General features: G+C 41.6%; 1 long non-coding RNA gene across 1 annotated transcript in view; it reads right to left on the reverse strand.

Moving 5' to 3' along the window:
* LOC144730023 (uncharacterized) overlaps positions 1 to 24,376 on the reverse strand; it is a 53,391-nt gene extending 29,015 nt beyond the window's left edge. The window contains exon 1 of the long non-coding RNA XR_013587781.1: positions 24,324 to 24,376. This is a non-coding gene — a long non-coding RNA (uncharacterized LOC144730023). The remainder of the gene's footprint in view (positions 1 to 24,323) is intronic.
* Positions 24,377 to 25,414: the final 1,038 nt, after the last annotated feature.

Raw genomic sequence — 25,414 nt, forward strand, 5'->3', positions numbered from 1 at the left:
ATATATACGGTACTTTTAAAAGTAAACAAAATAAAGCCCTTCGTGTGCTTAAATTAAATGTCTTGAATGATGTTATCCGAATGTAATTATTAAATCTCTTAATCTTATACTGCGATTGATCTTAACAATACTGTATTGGCAACACGCTATAAGTGAAAATGCAGCTGAATGTGCTGTAATATAAAAGCAAATGCATGGGCATTCATACATTGGCATTACAACGCAATTTTGAATTGGCAAATGCGTTTGTATTCGTTCAGTATGCTCATTGTCACCACCAGTAGCAGTACTGAAATTAACAAGCCAACCCAGCTTATAAAGATCTAAAAAGATATGATAATATAAACGAGATTTAGTTATTGCCATCACTACAAACCAATGAAGACCCAATACATGCAGGGAACGTTTCTCAAATGTAACCATGCGCGTGTTGTTCATTCATGTGTTGGCAGAACAAAGATCGCTGTACATTGTTGAAGACCTATTTTCAATTTTACATGTCTCTTCCAAGAAGCAATTACCCAAAGCAAAGAGCCTGGAGGAGTAAGCTCATGAACACAATGAACTCTAGCATACACATGTTTAAAATTTGCGTAAGTATGCACAGCAAGTACATGTCATTAAAACACATTGATATTAATCGATGTATTTCCATTTGTTTGGAAAGAGTTCATGAAATAATTGTGCAATGCCTTGATGTTGTGCTTACGCTTCTGATTCTGAATTTCGAATGTATTTCCACGAATTAATTAGTTAAATAATGATGTCGTAACTCAAATACAAAAAATACATTTTTATAACATTATTCTCCAGTATTATATTGTCATTTGTGAAATATATATTTGTTCTGCCCAGCATGCATTTTTCTGCCTGATGGGGTTTCTCTCATTAGCTCGAGAAAGCTGTCGAGTTCTGCACGTACTATTGTTCGTTGAAAGTCCGAGACCAATTGCATTGAAGTCTACAGTCAGTTTGATTCTTTGAAAGGCCACAGCATAAAACAAATTCAATACGATAGCAGCATCATCATCGAGCAATGTGACTGTTGTTGAAGCATCAGCCAAGGGACATCATATATACTTAGGTACAGTAATATGTAATTAAAAAATATCACATTTTAAGTTGTTGTCTTTACTCCAGGAGGAAAACTGCAATCATGGCAATGGAAGGTCGCAGCAATTATTGAAGAAGCAGATTGCGAAGATTGAAAAATTACAACACGAGGCAAGTTTTTGCCATTGTAATATTAACAATAAGAGGTACAAATGTATTACACGTTTTTAAAGCTTTCGTGACTGCAGGGATTCATCTTCTTGGTTCTTTCGGTAAAGTCACGTAGAAGGGACTTCCCTTCTACGTGACTTTACCGAAAGAACCAAGAAGATGTATTACACGTGTTTATTAATGGGTACCTTATTCTAAAAAAACATGATAACATAAATATAATTTAGGATTATTACCACCATTGCATTTTAAGTAATGTTATGACAATAATCACAAGAGCTGAATAATCAACCAAAACGCGTCTCTTTTTAAAAGATACATTCAACAAAAAACAATTAATCCTCTCTTTGATACCTATCCAATGAATCTTGCATAAGTATTTACAGTGTATATTTTTTTTATGAAGTGCACATTCAAATTCAGTGTTATTGCTCTTGCTTGGAAAATTAGTTAAGAAATAAATATTAAATGTTGGTGATTAAGTAGGACACATTGCCTCACGTTCTTTATTTAAATGTGTAATTTTGCACGTTGGATTGTTGAAAGTCAAAGGCCACTTTTGCATTGAAATCTGCGTTCGCGGTTAGATCACCATGTTCTTCTTGATTTTAAGCTTTCGTGACTGCAGTAATTCATACTCTTTGGTTCTTTAGGTAAAGTAGTTGTTGCGATCGAAACGTCATGATCTATTATTTTTTTCTATCTACTTGACTTTACCGAAAGAACCAAGGAGCATGTTATTCTTCTTAAAAGACCAGGTTCAATAGTCGCAGCAATATCATACATAGCAAAGGGACTGCCGTCCGAAACGTCGGCCATTCGCGAATTATATACTTAAAAGTGTGGTCACCGTTTTACTTACGTAAAAAAAAGGGATATATTTTAATACCTTGTTACCTTTTGAAGGAAATAAGCGGTGACGGCAGGAGGTCGACACGATTGGCAATGAAGAATAACGGGAATGTGGGGACAAAACACAACAAGGTGAGTGTCGCGTTCACGTGCGTCACACATGCACGCACCGTGTTGCTATTGTGGTAACGGCACCTTATTAAGGACCGATGATAGCATGTCATACAAGTCGAGGATAGTTAACATTGCGACGTAGATTTTTAAAACACAGACATGAAATGCAAGCCATTAAATTTTAACCAAATTCCAGTATTTTAAAGGAAAATTAAACCAATTATAACTGGCTCCCATGCGCAGCAATTTTTGAAGCTTGCATAAGTAATAACAACTTGTAATGTAAATGATTCACCGTTCCTTGAAAACGGAGCTCAGGAATACCATTTAAATGTTGAATATGCAGTGGCGTGTTTTTGCCCAAGTTAGATGTATTTCATGAAATGTTGTATTATTACGGACCTTGCAAATCCACTGCACGCTGATACGACTTTAAAAAGTTGTGCTTATTAAAAAAAAAAATCTACATTTTTGTAGACGTTATTGTACTGTAATATTTGGAGATTAAAAAAGTTACACACTGTATTTTAATTCGGCGTTTGACTTCACTTTCAGCAGAGAAACGGTAGACGTGGGCACAAAAAGGCTAAGCGATTGGTCAGAGACACATTGAAAAATAAGGTGAATTTCTGTCACTCACATCAATAATTACAACATACCTATTGCTGTAGTTTGATAAATGATACCTTTTTCAGAATTAATAAAAAAAACATGGATAGACGTTCAGGATTGTTGCTGTCATCACCACAATAATCTATATTCCATTAATTAGTAGATTTTATGCAAAATCATCAAGCACTATCCAATTGCTTGTTGGCTTTATAGACTACATTTTGACAAATGCGTTTGTCTTCATGCGTCTACCGGCTGGGAACTCCAACAGGGGTCTCGCTTCCTCCTGTGTTGTTTTTTTAAATGCTTGCCAAATGTAGCAACCATTCTCTAATGTGTATATATGACACTGAAAATAACTACATGCAATGTAAATTATTAATTTCTTCGCACGCATTCTCTTTGGAAACACGATGATGCATCTAACTTAAAAGACATTTCTATCGGAGTGTCCCTCCTAGGTGACACACGCATGCAATTTTGTTTTAAAACACTGCTATTTATACTTCCAAATGCAATGTACTGTATACTAAAAACATCCACGTTTGTTTGAAGTAGTACAAGGCAATGTAAACATACTGTCGTGAGAACACATGTTAACGTCATGCTAACACATTGTGCCATGTAAAACCACCGCAGATTGTTTATAGCGTGCATCACCAGCCTTGCATCGAAAATTGTTAAATATTTTGGCACAACAGTTTTAACAAAACGAAAGTGACTCTAAGAAGTAATAAATCAGCCATATATGTCTAAAAGCACATTCATGTTTGGAGTTAGTTTCAAATGTTGTAATAATTGTTATTTAGCAAAAATGTACAGATTTTAATGTTTAATTCTCAACAGTTTTGACCGGGCATTGTTTATCTTCATTGTGTTAATTGCTTTGTTTTCATCTTAAGAAAGGCATTTGATGAATCTCACAAGCGATTACCTTGTATGTTTCGTTTCCTTTTCTAGGCAACCGTTGAAAATGCTCTGTGCGAACTGAAACTACTCTTGAATCACATTTCAATTATGTTTAAGAGTGAAAAATAAATCAAGACCCTCGCATACGAATAACCAGTCCTGGGTCTACGGTCATGAAACTCCGTCTTGTCGTCCAAATTACTCTCACCGCGGGAATATGTACACAACAAAATGTGAATCGGTCTACATTTAAAAATAAAAATAAATCATTAGGTTGGTTAAATACAAGTTGATCAGTTATGGGTGATAGGCTCAGCCTTTCTGTATATACAAATAACAAGCAGACACACCAACACACCGTTGCGTTATACAAGAAACAATTTTTGCACATCTACAGAATTTTTTACGTGGAATAATGCAATAAGAATATTGAATGTCGGGGGAGGGAGTGGTGGGACACTGCTTGGCGCATTACACAATGAACTACCAGAGTTCGATTGCTGGTGACATTAGTTGTGAGATACATTTTAACCAGATCTGGACCACCCCCCTCACCAACTTTACCAAACACATACCGAACAGTCTGTATATTTTGGTCAAACCTCAGTTGTTAATGGACACATTTAGATTGTTGTTGAAATATTGCATAATATATTTTGAGGGAAAGAAAATGTTACGTCAATAAATATGATTATTTTTATTATTTAAGAAATGTTCACGTTACAGCCTAACACAGAAAACGCACTTGGGAATACAAGTGGCTGTGATAATGTACACGTTGAATTATATTATTGCGTAATTTACAAGTGTAAATATTTGTTGAAATATTGCAGATTTATATTTTTAGAGAAAAAAATCGTATATAATGTAAGCATGTAAAGCAGTACTTGAAAATGTATGCCTCAGATTGTTGTGAATGAAGTTGTTATGCCTCTTCTTAAATGAAATAAGCAAGTAAAATGGTCTTTTGAAAAACGATGGTCTTTGAAAATAAAATGTTACATTACTCAGGCATTTGGTCGAGGATTACATTCGGAAGCAATGCGTGGTTATGCAGAGTATAGGTGAAGGAATACAATCAGCAGCATTGTTTCAGGTCATCGAGCAAAGGAAAATGTATCCAATTAATTGGACATCATCTTGAGATTAACTTCCATTGACACACTATATATAAATACAGGTTGTACGACAGATGGTGCATGGATGATGATTGATGGAACCACACGGATCCAGAATAAGGTTGATCATGGAAACTTGACCGAATAGCACCTGGATATTGTACAAGTGGTGGCCTAGTGGTTTGTACTCCGGGCAACTAGAGTTTTGATTCCCAGCTATGGATAGCTTCAGTGGTGATATCCAAACGGGTACTGAGCACTCTTATACTCATCAGCACGGATGAAGTACGCATCCAATCAAACCACTCCCATAACGAACACAGCAGGGGCTGGCTCTTATCACGTAGTGGAATGACAAAGGCTGAAGATGTTTTAATATAAACAGACTAGGCCCATGGTTGGCCATCACAGCCAGCAGAGAGACATTTAATTTTGTAATGCACAAAGATGTTGGCCTTAAAATGTTTAGAACTTTGTAGTTTACCCGAGTTTTTTTTCCACTCCAATAAAGCGACAGGCAAAGATTGTGTGTGTGTGGGGGGGGGGGAAGGAGTTGTTTGCACATCTAGAGATGGCACTTTCCATCGATACCAAATTTGTAGATGCATCTTCGAAAATGTGTATGTGTACAACGTTTGTTCAAAGTGGGACATACCCACAAACACAGAAAACGGGAAGATTTATAGATAATGTAATTTGTTTTATACAGTTGTTTTTTTTGCAAAATGTAAAAAATATGACATGAACGTATGTGTGAGCTTTTTTTGTTTAAATTAGTGAAAAATTGAAGCATTCAAGTCAGGTGTTTGGACTGTTGCATGACATTCCATTTCCCAATTAATAAAATGCTCTTGAAAAACACATCTATATTCAAATGACTGGCTTCTTTCACGATAGATATGTGATTTAGAGATAAATTGGGCCTACGTTTCTTTGCCGACCAGACATCTTAACCCCACCACACGTGACTCACGACCGACGATCGTGTACACATTCCTACTGCTGGGTAAACAGACGAGGGATACATTTCGATTTAAAGCTTTCGTGAATGCAGGGATTCATCTTCTTGGTTCTTTCGGTAAAGTCACGTAGAATCGAAATAATAAAATAATAAAAATAAAACATAATACAATAATTTTCACGACCTTTCGGCCACAACACAAGCAGCCGTCCTCAGGTGAAGAACACGTCTGTCGGAAAGGACGGCGTCTTTTCAAGAAGACGAGGGATAATTTTTAAAAAAATCGCATTTTTTAAATGATATACAAATGCAAAAGTAGGTTTTCGCCAACTACCACACTAGAAGATTGAAACCGTGACATCTGGGTCGCAAGTCCACTGTGCGAACCATTCCACCCGAGCAGCAGCAGCAAATAATCTCCACGTGTAAAAAAAGTTTTTTTTTTATTCCAACAAACAACATTGATTGTGTAAGTGTGAGGCTCGCAAATTAAGCATGATGTCCTTCAAATAATACATTCAAGTGTAAAATGCGCATTCCATCATATGGTCCTAATGCGCAATGCATGAAAAGCAGGAAACAAAAACAGAACAAGGTGACCAACCGACCAAATTGAAGAGAGAAGGCCGCTTTAAAGAGATGGGTTTTCGAAGCGGACTTAAATATATCGATCAACTCCGATTGCCCTGCTTCCAAGAGTTTGGGTGCCGCGCTGAAAAACCCACCAAAGAGTGCAAACCTAGACCTGTCAGTGCTGCGCAGTTGGAGATCAGAATATCTTAACGCCCTTGTTGGCAAATATAAATGTAGTAGTTCCTGCAAGTAATGTGGTGCGAGCCATTTTAAAGCCTTATTAGGTTAATAGCAGTGTCTTTTTGGTAATAACACATATAATAATAAATCAACTTGAAAGCAAAGGCTCCTACCAAAGGGATATCACCAACTTTGTTTTGTATATTCAAGATCATGTTATTGGTTGGTTACAGTAACAATTTGAAATGCAGATGCATCGGTATGAAAGGCAATAAAATGACGATACTACCTCAAATAGCTATAAACTAATTTGTCCCATACGTTTACGCCATTGGGGATGAAATAGGACTACGTTGTCCGTTAGTTTTATCGGTGGTTCTTCGTTAAGGCTGGTGGATAGAGATATGTTGCTGTGACATGGAGTGTTACAAGTAATTGAACCACAAACATCAAAATCCTTCGAGATGTAGTTCTCAGAACTAGTCACTGATTTGGTGCACATGTGAAAAGGGCACAATATAACCAGCAGAAGGAAATCATTCTGATAACATGGGCTGACTCATAATTACAAGCCACCCTACTTTTGTTTATACTGTGGAACGTACTTTAACGTTATCCTGCAATATTGTGCTTGGCCTCTAAATCTTGAATGTATTTTAACAAAAATAATTTACAGCCCAGTGGCAATCCACTTCAGTATCATCCATGGAGTTTTCTTTTGACCATAATTGGACAAGCTAGTCCAGTTCAGACGTTTAAGGCATCAAGGGGTGTTCATGGGTATTCTTAAATGACAAAAACTTGCTCTACCGAGTGATTTCTGAGCCACTGAACACAATTTCGCAGTCAAATGGTAGGAGTCAGTCTGTCCATAGGAAAATCACTGCTGACTATCAACTTATGCTAATTTCCATGGACTCTAATGCAGGGAAATAAGTATTCAGAAGACATTAATTATGACCACATTTATATATATAACTACTGTGTGTCTATCTTGTACATGATGGTAGTTTTGTTCATATTTATCTTATATACCACTCTCGTATCAGCTCTCATTGTGTTTTTATGTAATTTCATGCATTTCATTGTCATGTAAATGTAATCAGAAAATAAGATTGTTATTTTCTGATTACATATACTATGAATGGCTCTGACAAAAGTGTCCGTCTCACTTCTAATATATAATTTTGTTACTCATGAAATCGAAGGGAGCGATTGCATTGTAGTAGATGCATTTTTTCATTCGTTTCCATCTCATCCTTTAGTTTATTCGAACTTGTAATACTGCATATCTACCGGGTCAAATAGATGTTCATCGTGGACATCGGCTATGCAAAATAGGCTTTCATTCGTCTCTGCAGATTCTAAATGATTGTATTGTGGTCCACGGTAGAAAATCCACTTTTTAAAACCCGATTTGATTGGGTACATTTGGTTGGCCTCTACATTTTTTTCTTCATCATTCTATTCATAAATGATCGCCATCAACAACGTTTTGCGTGCATTTAAAAGCGGCTAATTTGGTCTGTCATTTTTAGAAGTCAGTTTTATCACGATAATTTTAGTTTTATGTAACACTTACCAGTGGTGGTGGACCCACACACAGTGGTGGTGTTGGACCCCCTTTGGAGAGTGGTGGCATGGACGAGGCATTGCAGAGCTGGACCTCTAGAAGCGGCACACTAACCCCCACGTTGTAATATTAAAACACACGTAGGCTTGCGTGGACATTGGTATTCATAGCTTTAACCTTCGAAATCGCTTGCGAAATTTTGGCGAGGGAAATACCATATACAACATGTACGTTTGCCAGCCCAAGCATAATTTGAAGAGAACATTTATATTCAGGTATTGTGTTTTATTGTATTCGTAGAAACAAAGTGCAAAAGCGGTGCCGGCTTGATGTAAACATGTTTTACGAGTTGTTAAATGCCTTTTATACAAAAAGGTTTTACATTACCGTTTAGGATCACGTTGTTTTGGTTAGGTCACTAAAGTAAAGTCTCGTAAACCCACCTCCACCCGACACATGTGAGGATTGTCACAGTAAGATTTACACCATTGGAACCTTATTTGCCAGTTGCAAAAAAAAGGGTTAAAAACAAATTATCATATTCATATTTATATATGATAATAGTTTTTTACCCTTTTTAACCAGATAAAAAGGGTAAAAAACCAAGCATCATATTTTGCTACTGGCAAATGAGGTTCCAATGGTGTCTTTGAGTTGTGCCCCTTTTGGCGTCATCTGGTCCAACACCATGTGAGACTAGGCTCTAAGGAAAGCCATCTCGGGTGTGGACCAATCAATTTCAAGGACAGTGCATACAGAGTTGTGTTTTTTGTTTGCAGTCCGACTCCAGGTATTGTGGTCAATGCAAACATGACTCCTTGTTTAAAAGGTGTCAGTTTTGTTGCCAGATAAAGGGTAAAAAAATAATTAACAGTAAGATTTGACACAGCAAGAGGTCGGTCAGATCCCACTGTGGGTCGACCCCCGGTAAGGTTTGCCAAACTTGCAATCACCGCAGTACGGTTCTCGTCACACCGTGGGGGAGAGAAATACGTTTGTCAAACCTTACTGCGCGGCGAATTGCAAGCAGCAACATTAGACGGTGACCATAATTGTGCAGGTGGGCTTGCGATACATTTACGCGATCTAAGCCAACTAAATCTTGAACTTACATGGAAATGTAAAACTAGCAACTACGCAAGACATGTAGACGACACCGATTTGGCACAGTTCCCATGAATGCAAATAAACAATACATGTCAATTTTACTTTTCAAAGTACGCTTAAGCTGGAAAACGTAAATGAATACGATATTTCCTCCACCGACATTTGGAAAACGTTTCAAAAGGTTAAGCTAAGCACCGTGATTTACATAAGCACGCACATGATGCAACAGCAAACCAAAAAAAGCGAACACGGTATTCACGTGAAACTTAAAAGGGGGCAAGCAGTGGAGGGTAATTTGGGGGAGAAAGAGTTCTTGGGTTTTCCAACGTCAGATTTTCTGCTGACAGGCGTTTCATTTGGTATTATGAAGAGGCAATGTGTTGTAGTGATAATACATAACACAATTCGTGCAGTCTGAACCAATTGTCAGAATTTACGATTCACAATTTGATCATTTGTAGAAAATAGAATGCAGTTATGTCGTACGTAGGATATATTGTAAATGGCACTGTAATGGGGACTTTGTTTAATACAGCCTAGAACCTGAGTGATCCAATTCTTTTATATATATTAAAACAAGATGACTTGCTGCTCCCGCTGCTGCATTTGCAGTAGTCCATAAATAACAAAAATAACTGGAGGCAATAATGGATTTCTTAAGTCAACTTTAAGTGCTCCAACATTTGTTTAAAATTGCTTCAGCATCAGAATTGAAAACCTCATACATTTGCTCTTAACTGGGCTGTTTATTTCATCCAGTCGTGCTTAAAGCACCTACATTTGCATGGCAGTGCAGAATCTAAATATCACTAGTGTACACTTCGGCACACATTCTAAAAATGGTGTAATGTATATAGCCTATCCAGGCTTCACATTCGTTATATTTTTTGTTGTTGTTTATGTATGAACCTATGAAAAAGACACTTCAGTTTTGTACCCACACATTTACCGAAGCACCACAAAGTATAGCTCTCGGACCCCACTAAATACAGGAACTTTACAGGAGTTTGTGGTACTGTGGTAACTTGACGGTCCTTAGTAGGACCACAATTTACACGTACAGAAATTACGGATTCAAGTAAATCAAACATATGGATGATATTTTGTGCTACCTGCTGAAATGTTACACATGTTCACCCCTCCATATTATTATATAAAGCATCTAGTGGGCATTTGTTACCCACTCGTGATAATAGTTTGTGAATGGAAGCCTTTTCCCATTATTTCAATAATCTTTGGCCAAAATAAACCGAGCAGCTACAATGATGGAGAATATTGGTCACAATTAGAAATTTTACATCAATTTCTGAAATGACGCGAGGCCAAATGGGAATCGAGTTTGTGTAAACTGCATATCCGTTTTGGCAGATTCCATAGAATGGTCTCTGATTGTATTGTGCTGAACATATTTTGGAGGTAAACTCTGGGTCGAGTGGCGTTGTAAAGAGATCGGATTACCATTATGGTCACGCTTGTGAACACGAGTACGCCGTAGTATAACCGGTTTTCGGGGCACCGTGATATTTCCATAATGCTTATAATTTATACAATCTCTCTTGGAAACATACGTCAACACGTCTAATGCAGATGCAGAGATATAACCCCGCGTTTTTACATTCAGGTGGGGTCAAGCCGGAAAACCGAGTCAGGAGCAGAGGTGTGTATCGCCGTGATGAGTCGAGTGCACGTCACTGAACGGAAACGGTAAACGATCAGTCACTGACCTTGGCACGTAGAACATCTAGAACTTCGTTCGGACCGTACCATAGCCAACCGCGCTAATAGACGAGACATCTAAAATGTATATTAAATTCGAAAATATATTTTTGCACACTGTATACTTTGGAATGTGACGTAATATTAAAACACACAATTGCATGCACTCAAACGTGAACACAAATGCAACGAATGGGGAAAGTCAACCCAGACTCGAAATGTGTTTTTACAACTTTTGTTTTACACACGAGACAGAATGTAAAAACGGCTAAAAACAAATATCCATCAGAGTAATGTGAAGAAACACCAGGTCACAGACGTATTTCCCAAACAATCACCTCGAACATTTGACAAGTTGGGGCATTTCTTAAGAATTGTAAAAGTAGAAAACAGTGAGATATGCACGTTATGGAGAAAAAAACCCAGCAATGTGTCAATACTATAACTTATTTAGCATGACGTACATTTCTTTTGTAGATTTGGTGTACTTGGTTTGTTGTTGGACTCTATACTTGAATGACGCTTAATAAGTCGTCTTTCTAGATCCATTGTGTAAGCTGGTAAACTCTCCAATGAAATATGTAACCATTAAACTGCACGCGATTCCCAGAGAGGCCAAGTACCCTACTCCACATTAACTGTTAACGCTCCACAATCTATCGGTGGGTTGATCATGCCCAGTGATGATGAAACGACTGGATGATTTTGGGTTTGTATCAGCATATGCTTTCAATGCGTTTAATAATTAATGTGTGCATCGTACAACTCGATTATATATCATCGCAAGTTCCTCCACCGGTATTCTCAGAAATGATTCACTGCCTATTACACAATAGTTCATGTCTGTTTATTTATAAGGGCGTGTTAATTCGCTTGGGTGCCACGGTGGCCACGAGATGTTAACTCCCTCGCCTCGTATGCAAGATGTCGTGGGTTCGATCCCGACCCCGACGCAGACGCCTGCTCCTGTATATTTAGAGTTTGCGTGTCTCTCTCCTTGCTCGTGTGGATTTTTCTCCGGGTCCTCAGTTTCCCTCCCGCCCGACATTTAGATACATGCGCCGACTATTCAGCTGCTCTACATTTCCACCCTATAAGCCCCTTCGTCGAGTGATCATTTGTGGCCAGATTGCTTCAAAAAAAAGAGTTATATAGTTCAGTGGGCCTTACAAGGTAGAATAAAAAATAAATGTTTAATAGTTTTCACCACACTCGTATTATATTTCCACCTCTGGCATAGGGCCATCAACAGATGATCACCACATAGTGCTCAAGAATAATGGCTTAACCGGTGGTAAAATTGGCGTTTTAGTGCACTGCACTATGAACCTTGGTCACCCGAGTTCAATTCCCGACCATTTAGAAGATCTGGCCGAAATGTTGAAGTATCAAACAATCTGTCAGGACCGTCACGGTGTGTAAAGGCCAGCATTGGATAGACAAAGGTTATACAGATACTGGCGAAACGTCGTACTCAGATTGTAAGTGTTGTGGCTTTGCTCTCCTACACACCAGTGTGCTGTACGAATAACGAGTGATGGATTTAACGACACATTTGTATATTTGCGATATAACCCAAAACACCTCTATTATGGTCATACAATTTTTTTCATTAAGTAAATGAAAGCCTTCCCTCTATACATTATTATACTTCCTCTCTAGAAAACACACACACACACGCATAGGATTTCTCCGACGCCACTCTTTGCACATCAATTTACAGCAACACCACGGGGCCGTGCATCTCTCTCGCGAACTTGCAAGCCGGTGGAATAGCCCACGCAGGTGGAATGCTGCACGCAAACGTCACAATGCAGCGCTTTTACTTTCTCTTTGAGGCTCACACACCCACCCACCCATCCCCCGCCCGGCAGCAGAGGGCATTGCGCCGCGTCACACGGAGTGGCTACGCCTCGAGCAACGAGAACCCACTTTGGGCGGCGTTGGCCAAAGAGGCGCGTGCACATGTATACATACTGTAGTCACTGCACTGGGGAGGAGTGGAGGGGGAAGCTTTGACACAGAGAACCCCACCCCCCCCATGCGGTTTTACGAAGCAGGAAACACCCAACCCCCACACACCCCCTTGCCCGGTGGCATTATTGCGTTATTACACGTGACGAACGTGAAGGAAATCTTAACACGGGTGACACCTGAAAGTGGGATTTTACTCGAGGGCCAGGGCCATAGGAAGGAATGCTAAATATGAAGCGCTTCTGCCGATTGGCACGGTTGGTTACGTACGGTGCGGAAGAAGTTCAGCATACATACATCATTGGAAATAAAGTTTTTCGGGTTAGATAACATACGTACAGATGTGTCGTAACCCTCCAACACCTGATACAGGCAAGCAGAAAGGTTTGGTCACGTAAACAAAACCACTTCAGCCCACTGGTTTGTTGGCGAGTACATCCACAACATTGACAATTTGAGTACGACGTTTCGCTGGTAATTAACATCCAGCTTCATCAGGCGATTTGCCATAATTCTGGCGACACATGTATACTTACGCGATCAAACCGAAACTTTTATTACATCACCACGATCCATGGGCAAACAGCCCAGGAGGTGTCCACTGCACACTTCGTAATTTGTTGTTTCCACTTTCGACTTGTGTGCCAACATGCTCAATTAGTGGCCAACATTTCTGGCAACAATCTCGTGTCGTCATCAAGCCATTCTCTTTCCCGTTCCTAACGCTGGGGATCCGGAAAAGCCCTCCACCAGCGTGGACGGCACCCTCGTGTTCACCTTCTGAAGCGCTCGCTCGTCACCGTGGCATGCGCGATGACCATCACCACCACGTGACTTTGCTTTCGTGTTGTGCGTGGTGCTTTTAGCGCCACACAGCGCGTGGAATTGTAGCGTTTATTCATTTGTTTGCTGGTGACTGTATTTCATATCGAAATTGCCTCCAGTGCTTTTTGCTGTTGGTGGCAATAAAAGTTGTTCAAAAGTCAAAAAGTCTTTCCCGTTTCTTCCATTTTTCCTGAACAACACCACACCTACTTTGCGTGTTCGTCCATCCTACATATATATCCCAAGTGACAGTTTCCTTATCACTGCCTGCATCAGATTCTTCTTCGATGTGCAAACTTTTACTCCTACGTTCTTACTCCTACGCCATTTGCCTGCCGCTGTCGGCCCACGTGTCGCTTGCCGAGGAGCGCTCTTGGAGACGAAACAACAATTACTCGACTTCTGAGTTCATTTCTCAGGCGTGCGGGGGGAGGGGTAGACATTCCTGAATACGTGGTTTAAATGTGAACAGTTTTTTTTAAGACACCCCACTGTTGGGGCTTGCCATGAAGTCGGTATCATTTTATTGAACACGAAGCAATTGGATGGGCAAAAATCAAGCCAGACCAGAAAAAACGAAAAAAAAAACATATAACAATACCACATTTACATGATGGATTGGCAAGATTAAAGTGTAAAAACTAATATACATGAATGAAACGCAAAAGTCAATGCAAACGGATGGCCAAAAGCAGACGGAAAAAACGCACCTAAACTAGAACTGCATTTTTTTTTACAAAGAACAAGTATAACCCGTAAAAACAACGTTTTTCACTATAAATCCTTTATATGCGTGGCGGCTAGAGTCCTCTCGTCCTCTGGCTTGATGGCTGCCACCTATGGGTCAGATGATTGCATGGCAGCATTAAGCAATTGGTAATAAAATATAATATTTTTGTCCTAAAAAGTGTAAAATTTTGGTTAAAATTTTCACGAACATTAATTGTCACGCACAACGAGTCTGTGTGGAAAATGTCAGCTCGATTGGATCACGGGAAGTGGGTTAAAAAACGACCGAAAGATTTGCACGGTCCTAAGCAAGCAAGCAAGTGAACTTAATATAAATGATTTAAAAAAGGTCACTGCCGAGGACAGCACTGTGCTACGTGCACGCGTGTTCATGCCCCGAATTCTGGGAGCCAACTATGCGCCAATTGCTTGCGCCGGCAGTGGCGTGCGGTCCCCGTGGTACAACCAGCCATCTTCCCTCACTTTACACGCTTTCGGTTTGTGCAATTTCGCATATATATGCGGCCAATCATATTTCTACTCAAAATGCCTGTACGTTACACCGTTTGTCTACACGCAGTCGGAGGTGGTGCAACATTGTCTGTGGACGCTGCGTGTACCGTGTGCGCTATTTGGCAGGCAGCAGTCTCGTGCAGTTCCGATTTTTGAGCCCTTTTTTTGGACACATCGATTACCACATAAAGCTAAGGAAACCTTTCCGCGTCAGCACTAATTACAAAATTTTACACCCAAAAATAAACGAATGTATAGGACTTCTTTCACACCGTACACAGCCAACCGTAGGCGCTAATAAAACCCAACTATTATTTACGGGAATCAAGAACAAAATACCATTCAGATGACACGCAGCATTGCATAACAAAAGGTGTGTGGGCTCATCATCGTCAGCCATGGCCCATGCACTGCTGGATTAAGTCCTTGCCAAGTCAGGGCCACGTCGAACTCTCCCGATGCAACAATACATCTTGCTCCCGCACTTGAGCCGATTTCGTTTCTCCATCAGCAAACAGTGAACACCCTCTCTGTTGTGTTTTCGTCCTTGTCCGTCACTCCATTATTAGTCTCGACCGCCAGTCGTCACCCTATCAGCGAGTCCTGCACAAGCCCACCTTACATTGATTAACACTCAAGATGAAGCCTCCAAGTGGCGGTTACTTAATAATAATATTGGTGAAGCATGCCCGTAATCAAGCACTGCGGGCATGAGGATTGGTGGAGAGCTCAGGGGTTGAGAAACTCCCTTGTCGCGTCGGCACCATGGAGGTGGTGGCACACAGCAAGTGAACTCGGCACATCTGGGCGCCATGGTGGCGAGATGTCAACTCCCTCGCCTGGTATACATAAAGTCTTGATAGTTTTTTTTCTATCTATGTGGCTTTACCGAAAGACCAAAATAATATGCTACACTACCGGATCATGTGTTCAGATTCCGTACAAAACCTGGTCATACAAAACGGTAGTTTCAGTTTTGCTACTTTATATTACCCAGGGATATTGGCTGTTAAGAGCACTGGGATGTGGTTAAACATGCCCGAAACACAACTCTCAGACTACAAAAGTTACACGTGTGCTTTCATTTCCCACTTGGCGAAAGTGAATCCTGCATATATATCTAAAAAAAAATCCGCTCTTGATAGCGAAAGCGTGATTTGACCCTTGTCCAAGGAAACCAATGAATAACTTTCCATATTTAACCATTTACAGTCAAAAGTTAACTTGTGGGAGTTTGTTGTTGCAAGCACAAGGCACACTCCACTTGGCAACGCATTACACGGCCCAAGTACAATTTCAATGTTAGTTGAAATTACCGACACGTTATGCTGATAGTTTGCATGTAATACAGTTTGAACATCCTACACTCAGTCGTATCTCTTGCCCGTAATAATTTATACAGGCTGGTGCATTCAGAGTCTGTATGAAAACCCCGGCTCTTCATAATGAAGCGTGAATTGACCCTTGCAAAAGGAAAACAAGGAATAACTTTCCACAATACAGGTTTGGTTAGATCGCATAAATGTGTCGTTAAACCCGCCACCAACCGACACAGCCAATTGGTAAGGTTTGTTACGTAAAACAGAACGTGCCAATTCGTTACTAGTACAGCACACGGGTGTGTTGGAGAGAAAATCCACAACATTTGCAAGCGGAGTACCGCACCAGGTACTCATTTGAGGCCGAGTCGACCTAGGCATTATCAGGCGGCAGTCAGGAAGAATTTTCCTGCCAATGCTCCTTAAAATGGAAAGCAATTTACCTGCAGAAGTGGACAAGGGCACAATGTTTAGTCTGTTAGAGGGCAGAAATATTCCGGCTTCACTAATTGCACTTCACACTCGACATTTCGTCACAGATGTTGGTTTCATCGATGTAATGAGAAATGTCGCAATACGGCACCGGTTTCTTATGGTAGGCAATAAACGAAGAACAGTGCTGCTGAAATTTGCTACGTTGTTTCCCGAGTTTTTACTTGTAAACACGTACAAGTTTACTGTTCTTTTGTCTTCGAATTATTCAGTTCAACTAATCTTCATCCTTTGATCAAACCGCTGCTGATGCAAGGCTTTCCCCCCTATACCGCGTCTGTCAGGGGGGCCCGTCTGTCCATACTTGACCAGACTGGTCAGTCTTCTTCGTTCGTACAGCTGATGTAGATGCAGCGCTACATCTACGAATTCACACTCGGGTGGTCAAGATAGCATTGCTGCGATGTCGCCTTCGTGGATCGGGCATTGTGTCGTTTACGTTGCACGGTCCGTTCTGGATGACCACAGGCCGCACATTACTGGAGTTTTTTTTATTTTAAATTTGTGCATCGGGTGTCTGCATCTGCCATGGTTTTTGCGGATGCGGTTTAGGGTCGAACACGAGCTTCGTGGAAGATAAAATCCAGGGATCTTCCGAGGAATTTGTTGCGAGTTCTTTTGAACTCCATTCAGCTCTCAAAGCCTTAACATCGGGGTTGAACTCGCGTTGTTGCAAGTACTAATCGGTGCGAGTTCGTGAAGGCTGGAATGCAAACTCCGCTTCCAATTTCCAGGTTAAGTGTAATTCGCAAACCACTGGGTCATTCCTCCACCCCTTGGTGCAACTACTGGAAAGTAATGTTTTTCTAATTTGTCATTAGGTTTCCATTAATCAAATTTGAACTGAGAGGAAATGTGGTGTCATACATTTTTACATAAACTATTATCACTGGTTCCCGAGTATCATATAGCTGCTCGGTAATATAAAAAGCAACCCATGCATATTACAACAAACATACACAGCGACAAGCCGGGTGAAAATGAAAAGATCGAGGAATGGAATTCTGCGGGTTTCAGTTCAACTTACCGCTGTATCTGTATGACTAATGCTATATTTCATAGAACAGAAGAGGTCCGTACGTCGTGTTTCTCTACTGATACGTGCACATTCACACCCCACTTTTTGGAATTTAAGATAATACATGTGGCAGTAGAATTCTAAGAAAACTGTGTCACAGTGCTCAGAGATATCATTACCACTTGAAGCGTTTATGCCAACACACCCCACGCACACTACCTGCCAGCAGTAAAAGAGATGTACTTTCACAAACAGTATTGTGCAATGGTTTGGAATCAGAATCGTTATTTAGACTTGAGGAATCCGATGCGCTATGAAGCTTTTTTTTTACACAGATGTGCAATAGGGGTGGTTTGGTTCCGCTTATAAAACGCTATCAGATGGTTTCCAAATACGAGGCGGAACATGCCGTTTTCACACTTAAAATATTAATAATGCACAAAACAGAAAAAAATCGAAGCACTTAGTAACCATCATACACGGAGATGCATACAATACACCCACAGATTTCAAATGACCCTCTTACTTCATTCTCAAAACAGACGATTTAATAGATGTCGTGAGTGTATCAAGTGTTATAATGTTGAATAAGTGTCATTGAGATTAGTGGGGGGGGGGGGGGGGGACAAGGGGATTTGAATGACACGTTTTATTTTCTCCGTCCTTTTAATGTCTCCAAAATCACGTAGTATGACATCTATAATGTATGCGTGTACATCTAATTGTAGGTGCAAAGGTTAGCTAATCCATGCCGTGACATACGTATCGTGGTGCTAATATCCATATTAAACATTATTCAATATCCTGCGTCAATAGGCCGCCACTGCACACCTTTCTTCAAGATATTGTAACACAACGCAAAATGTAATTGAATCTACATCATTTTTTCAATCCTTGACTGGATAAAGGCGTCACCACACAGTGTCTATAATGAGGGTTCGTGGCCACGCTTCCCCAGTATGGGTTGTTGAAGGCAGGCAGGTGGGAGGGCCTGGAATCAAACGCAACTCACTGGGTTCACATAACGCAATTTACTACCAACTGTGCCACTGATCTGTATGTATACAACTGATTAAATTGCGATATGCATAATTGTGTTATTGTTTGTAGTTTTGTTTATATCATTAAATGTAGGGAGAAGAGGCGAAGTGATGGGTCCGTGGTTTGCTCACTGCACTATGAACCTGGAACACGAGTTTGCTTTCTGCCCATGGCAAATGGAATAATATCAAAATTGGTCTTGGACCCTCTACAGTCTACACCAATTCACAATGAACAGCGTTTAGTAGTATGGTCAAACAACCCTCCTTGACCAAAAGGACTGTTATCCTCAGTGTTCTCGGCCTTATGTCACGAGACGGATCCTTTCACACAATTCTCACAGAGAAGTGCGTCCCCCCATGCTTGAGAAGAGTCCGAGGAAGTAGCTATCACTGAACTATGCTTGAGATCCCCTTTTAAAGTGACCTGTTAGTCACAACAGGGTGCAGTACTTTTTTCCACCCACCTTGCTACAGTTTTTAATGCCACCGTTTTTCATTTTCAGGGCTAGAATTTAGTGAAAAAAATGCAATGGTGTCTTGTGCAGTCAAAGGCGATTGCACTTGGACCATAAACTCATGGGGCCGAATTCAAACCCAGGATCTCCGATCGTTCTGGCCCCTAAGCAATCACGTCTGTCCCACCACCGCCCTCCCCATGAAACTTCATTATCACTACCTTTTGGATATTTTCCAAACTAAAACTGGCCATTGGTGTGCCACAAGTTATGGATTCTGTTGCTCGTCATGCAGAACGTGAATGCACCCATTTGAAGCGTAATAAAAACGTTTAGAAACTCACACTGGTTACTGAATGCTACAGTGAACTTTGGAAGAACAATGGCAATTGTCGCATGCACTTTGTGCCCTGGCAGTGAAACATAAACAGGATGTGAAATTCAGAGGGTATCTGTATATTTTCGACTGCTGGGGCTACACGTGTTCAGGTTTCCCTTGTCAAAACGCAATCGGTCAAATTCCATGGGCTTCCCCAATGATTATAGTCGGGGGTGGGGGGACACGAGTAGCGCTTCCCCAGTCAGACCACAGCTCACACAAGGCTCAACACGCACACACACACTCATTGTCAAAGTCAGACGCGTTAAATTGTATGCCTGTTGAACTTAGTTTGCACCGTACGTAGCCAACCGTGCTACTAATCGGCAATGGAATAAAACAAGTGACAAACTTTGACACGAATAACTATTTCACATTTACATGCACAATGAACTTTCAAATTTAAATACGACACCATTAATAACGTCTCAAGTCTACGAATTCAGTCCACGATTCAAAAGGCAATGCTTTTCTTATTCTTATATGCAGAGTGGGCTACTCGCCGATATTTGTTCACAATGTGCGTTGCAAGTTAATTTGCTAACCATTGCACCACGTTGACTCTGTACACATACACGCAGTCCGCATAATGAGGCATGTCGACATTTGAGGTAATCTCGATTTCTGAAAGCAATTGAACAATTGAGGCACCTCAAAATGGTGCCACACACCCCAGAGAAACACAACCACAAAGCCAAATGAATAAGGTATAACAAATGAATAAGGTATCAGAACTTCACGCCAATGGCGCTATGTAATCCTGACACACAGACACACAGTCCACCGACTATGTCTGCACAGCAGAGGTCGCAAACGGGGTTTGATTCCTTACCCATACCCGGGTCGCAAACGGGTACCTGTACCCGACCGTACCCGTACCCGGCCGTACCCTACCCCCGTACCCGGCCGGGTACGGGTATCGGGTACCTGATTGCGACCTCTGGGGATGAAGCCATGTTGCAGGCGTGGGTGGGTTGATTCTAGGAACTTGAATTGTGAGAAGAGACAAGACGTTGGGAAATGAGTGACAGTTACTCACCAGTGACTCACGGCCTACCCGTACCCGTACCCGGCCGCACCAGGGTCGCAAACGGGTACCCGTACCCGGCCGGGTACGGGTAGCCGGGTATCGGGTAACCGGTTGCGACCTCTGCTGCACAGCACATCTGCTCCACTGAACTTCAGCTGGGAGGCCATCACTCAAGCTTCAGCCGACGGTCTTGGTGAGGGTAGAGGCCTGGACTGGATCCTCACTCCAGTCCACTCCCTCGAGTAACCTCAAGACGCCACTGGATGCGTTACCTCTGGCTTCTGCGGCTACCACGTCTTAAAAAATATATATATTTATTTATTTTGGCAGGTAAGGCCCACAGAGCTGTACAACTTTTTTTCAGAAGCGACCTGGCCACAAATGATAGGTCAACGAAGTTGCATATCATGTGGAAATGTAAAGCAGCCAAATACTCGAGAAAGCATGTTTTTAAATGTGGAGGGGGAAAACCGGAGGACCCGGGAGAAAAAGACCCACACAACCACGGGGAGAGAGACACGCAAACTCGGGATATACAGGCATCAGGCACCCGACCACATACATATTTATAGTTTACAATGTATTTTGTTAGAGTGCCGTCCAAAAATGGCATTTTCTGACATGTAGAGAGACATGTCTAGGCGTCATCTTTCAGCTATGGAATTGTAGCCTGGTGAAAAATTACGCAACACACGGGAGGTGCCATTGCTTGGGAAAATTATAGGAGGAGAGGGGGGGGGGTGTTGTTGCGTGTGATTATGAGTTGACAGTTTAATGATTGTGATGACAGAGCACAGACGAGAGGTACTGGTCTGTCGTGACGAGGGGCAGCGCTCGGATCCGTGTGCAGCTCTTCCCACCGCGTACCTCCAGTGCCGTGTGACAGCCTCCGTGTGTCCGCAGGGTGTGTGCAGCACCGGGGTTGCCCCTCACCTTGCTTGACAGTCCGTGAGGGGAGCCGCCGACGCCAAAGGGCGATTCGGTGCCCGGCTCCGTCAACTTACCAATATCGTGAAGAAGGGCAGCAGCCCCCCCCCCACCCCGCGTGCTTTGTCAAAAGCCCCCTGGGCCATTTGTGGTGGCCGTGAGCAGAGGCCACCACGTGTGTAGCGGTGCATTGACCGGCGTGGTGAAAGATGGATAACACTGGTCACACTTTTTCTGACATGAGGTATTCCAACGGTTGTAAGGTAATTTTGGGGTGCCGATTCCAAATCTGGCATCAGATTTTGTCTATCACATCAGGTTTTTGAGATATCAAATATTGAATTTGCAATAAAAACTGCAGAAAAAAAATATTAAATAAATGTGGATATTTACATAAAATGATATTTTAAAACACACCATCCAAAAAATACAGCACCATATTTTAACACTAAAGTAGTCACTGACTCGCAACAACTTGTAATCATAAGTGACAGAGTTAATTTTGGGTAAAATCAATGAAAATGGGGTATGCCGATAGCATAAAAATGAGATGTGATAGAGCAAATCTGAGATCAGATATGGAATCAGCACCCTATTCAATTGTGGATAGTCTGGCTGATGATTATCATATTGAATTAGAGGGGGGTGTAGGGGGGAGAAAACTAGGAGAGGGAGGCATTCATTCAGCAGTGGCTAGACCCTGACTGCTGATACTGATGGTGAATTCGAGAGGGGGATGATTAGAATATTTATTTATACTGGAGGAATCCGAGGAGCCAGACAGCCCTTTCTCAAAATTCCAGTAGGGGCAGGTCAGAACGTGACAAGAAACAATACAAAACTACGATAGGAGCGCAACGTATAGGAAACAAAATCACTTAAATGTACGAATACAACTATTTCCGAAGCGACCTGGCCACAAATGATAGCGCATTGAAGTGGCTTATCATGTGGATATTTATAGCAGGCAGATCCTCTAAGCGCATGTCGATTCTAAATGTAGAGGGAAAAATCCGGAAAACCTGGCTAAAAAATCCACGCGACCACGATGGGAGACGCAAACTCAAAATCTACAGGTGACCTCCTTCATACCAGGCGAGGAAAATAACATCATGCCACCGTGGTCTCTCTTGAATAAATAACAAAAAACTAAGCATATAAGTTCAAAGTGCACGAGTACATTAATTTCCAAGCTTGACAAATGTCTTGGTGTCCCAGACGACACCAAGACAGTCCCCTCAATAAAATTGAACGATGAGATACATTAAGAATCAAATGTACAAATCACGTGAGAGAATGTGGCTGTATCCAGCACGAATATTCTGCTTCAGAATGTGTTTTTTTTATATAAAGGACAAGTTACGATGTTATGGGAGGAAAACCAGGTCGTTGCAAAACGTTGGTGTTGCAACGATACGTTTATCCAGCAGTAGATGTACAAGAGTTCTGGTTTTTAATATGCATATACAGAAGTATATATATTATTGGGCCTTTCGGTAAAGTCACGTAGATAGGTTGAAAGAAAATAACAAAAACTACGACGTTTCGATCAATACAAACGATCATTATTAGGAGAAAAAAACCTATATTATAAGTTAATTCACAGAATCAATTTCAATATACAATCAGACGTAAGAGTACAATTGCTGTGTGTGCACTCGCTGAATAAAGCGCAATGTGAAATGGGACACTGGGAATCAAGTTCAAGCTAACAACGGACATCTCAACGCAATTGTCTTCGGTTTAAACATAAAACTTGCATAACATCAACAGTCAAATATATACCGTAGGATTAATCAATGAACGGCTCCAATTGCTGGTTCATCGTCGTGTCGAATCGTTGCCAATCGATCCATAGGGGTGGAGTGAATCCCATTGAGCGGGGAAAATCTCCGCACGATCGGTCGAGTTGAGTCGCGTTCGGTTTTTTGTTGCACCACAGCGCCACCACCCGGTGACCACAGAGAGCGTGACGCCTCCTCGGGAACTCTTGCAAGAATCACGGAGATATCGTCAATGGGATTGAATGTTGCTTTAATTCGTGGTTAAAGGTAGCGTCTCGTGGTTGGAGGAGGGGGTCAAGCTGTTACGTAGAGGATGGGCTTGTATAGCAAGGCGATTGAGTTAACGTTTATGTAGGGTCCTGCCCACGATTCAAGATGCCGAACTTGTGTTTTGTCATCGAATGTATGTGTTGTTCACATGCAAGTGCTGTTCATGTCTATACAGATCCTTGGGCATGTTATCATCAGCCATGCGATACCCACTGCCGAGTGAAAGCCCTATATCCACGTTTTTCAACGTTCCTGTGAGGTTCTGATCAAGGGCTAACACCTCCGAAAGGCCACACATTGGGAGTGTTTCTAAAAAGACCAAAACCCAAATACGAGTGTAAACCAAACAGCCACGGCTGGACAATAGAGATGGAGACCAACTGGCTGAATTATCTCCATTCCAAAACATAAACCACAAAAGGCTCGGTTGGTTTATTCTTGAGCCTGCCAAAATAAACCGATTTCAAGGATAAAGGTCCCGGGGCCAAATAGAAAACAAGTGACCTGGGGCTCGCACAAGGAATCGTGCAATCGTTTACACTGTACACTGTTACGTGGCACAATCAACACACAGGCGAAACTCTGATACAAACTCACGTCTTTCTATAGGTACGATGTAAACGTACTTGCACAGTTGAGAGTGGAGTGCGTCGGGCGGGGGCTCGTAACCGAGCCCAGGAAACGCAGCTTTTGTGAGCAATTAAACCGAGCTTTATGTAGGCGGGCAATTCATTATTGGCACGGCATTCCACTTCGAGTTGATTAATCAACAGTGAATCCACGTGCAGCGGTGTGTTAATTTGCAAAGTGTGCAGTGCTATATTAATCCAGACAGGGTATAGGGGCTTAATTATATGAATAAATTAATCAATTTTAGCAAAGCCAACCCAGCCCAGAGTTCGTATACTGATAAAGAACCCACTCAAACACAGAAGGGAGATGGCTGGGAGAGATTACAGCAGAAGGACATCAGCCATGAGCAGCTCCACCGGTGCAAACGTTGCAACTGAGCTCACACACGCCATGAATCTGCTGTTGTTGGCTGACCCATGTCTCAAATATTGTGACATTGCACTGCCGAGTGTGATTGTTGCGGTAGATGTGGCGGAGAAGTTGATCATCTGCGATTTGGGCGTTTTTGCATCGCAAGAAAACTAATTCGTGGCGAGGTAGCATAAGGCCACACGCTCGAATACGCCAGAGAATCAAATGGTGATGAGGTGGTGTACATCGCCATCTCGTGGAGACTGCTGGGACGGCAAACCGTGCCTGTTAAATTCCCGTTTTAGATTAAAATTGGTTTCGTGATGTCGAGGAGGTCCATCCATTTGTTAGAGGGCAGGGGTGACGAAGTCACTGAACGCTGAGTGTGAGGACTGTGGTGTAAGGGGTGTCGGACTAACAAGATGTGACTACTTGACCCATCTATACTGGATGTCTGTGAAAAAAGCTTCGCAGCTTAGCGGATTCCTCCACCTGTAGTCTAAATAAAGATTCTGATTCTAAGTCGTCACAACAACAATCCCCTGAATCCCGGGGAAGATCCGAGATCGGAGTAAAAGTGTGACATATCGTGTTACTCGTCATACTTTTGTGGATAATGAGAATATCCCCATATGCAGAAGGATAGGCAAAGCAGCTTTAATGCCCAGCAGTGGCTCGGCTTGACTTAGCTAAGCGTGTGTGTTGGGAACGCACTAGAACATAGGTGTGAGTG

Source organism: Lampetra planeri, chromosome 34, assembly GCF_965212315.1.
Source record: "Lampetra planeri chromosome 34, kcLamPlan1.2.h2, whole genome shotgun sequence".
Taxonomy (NCBI): Eukaryota; Metazoa; Chordata; class Hyperoartia; order Petromyzontiformes; family Petromyzontidae; genus Lampetra; species Lampetra planeri.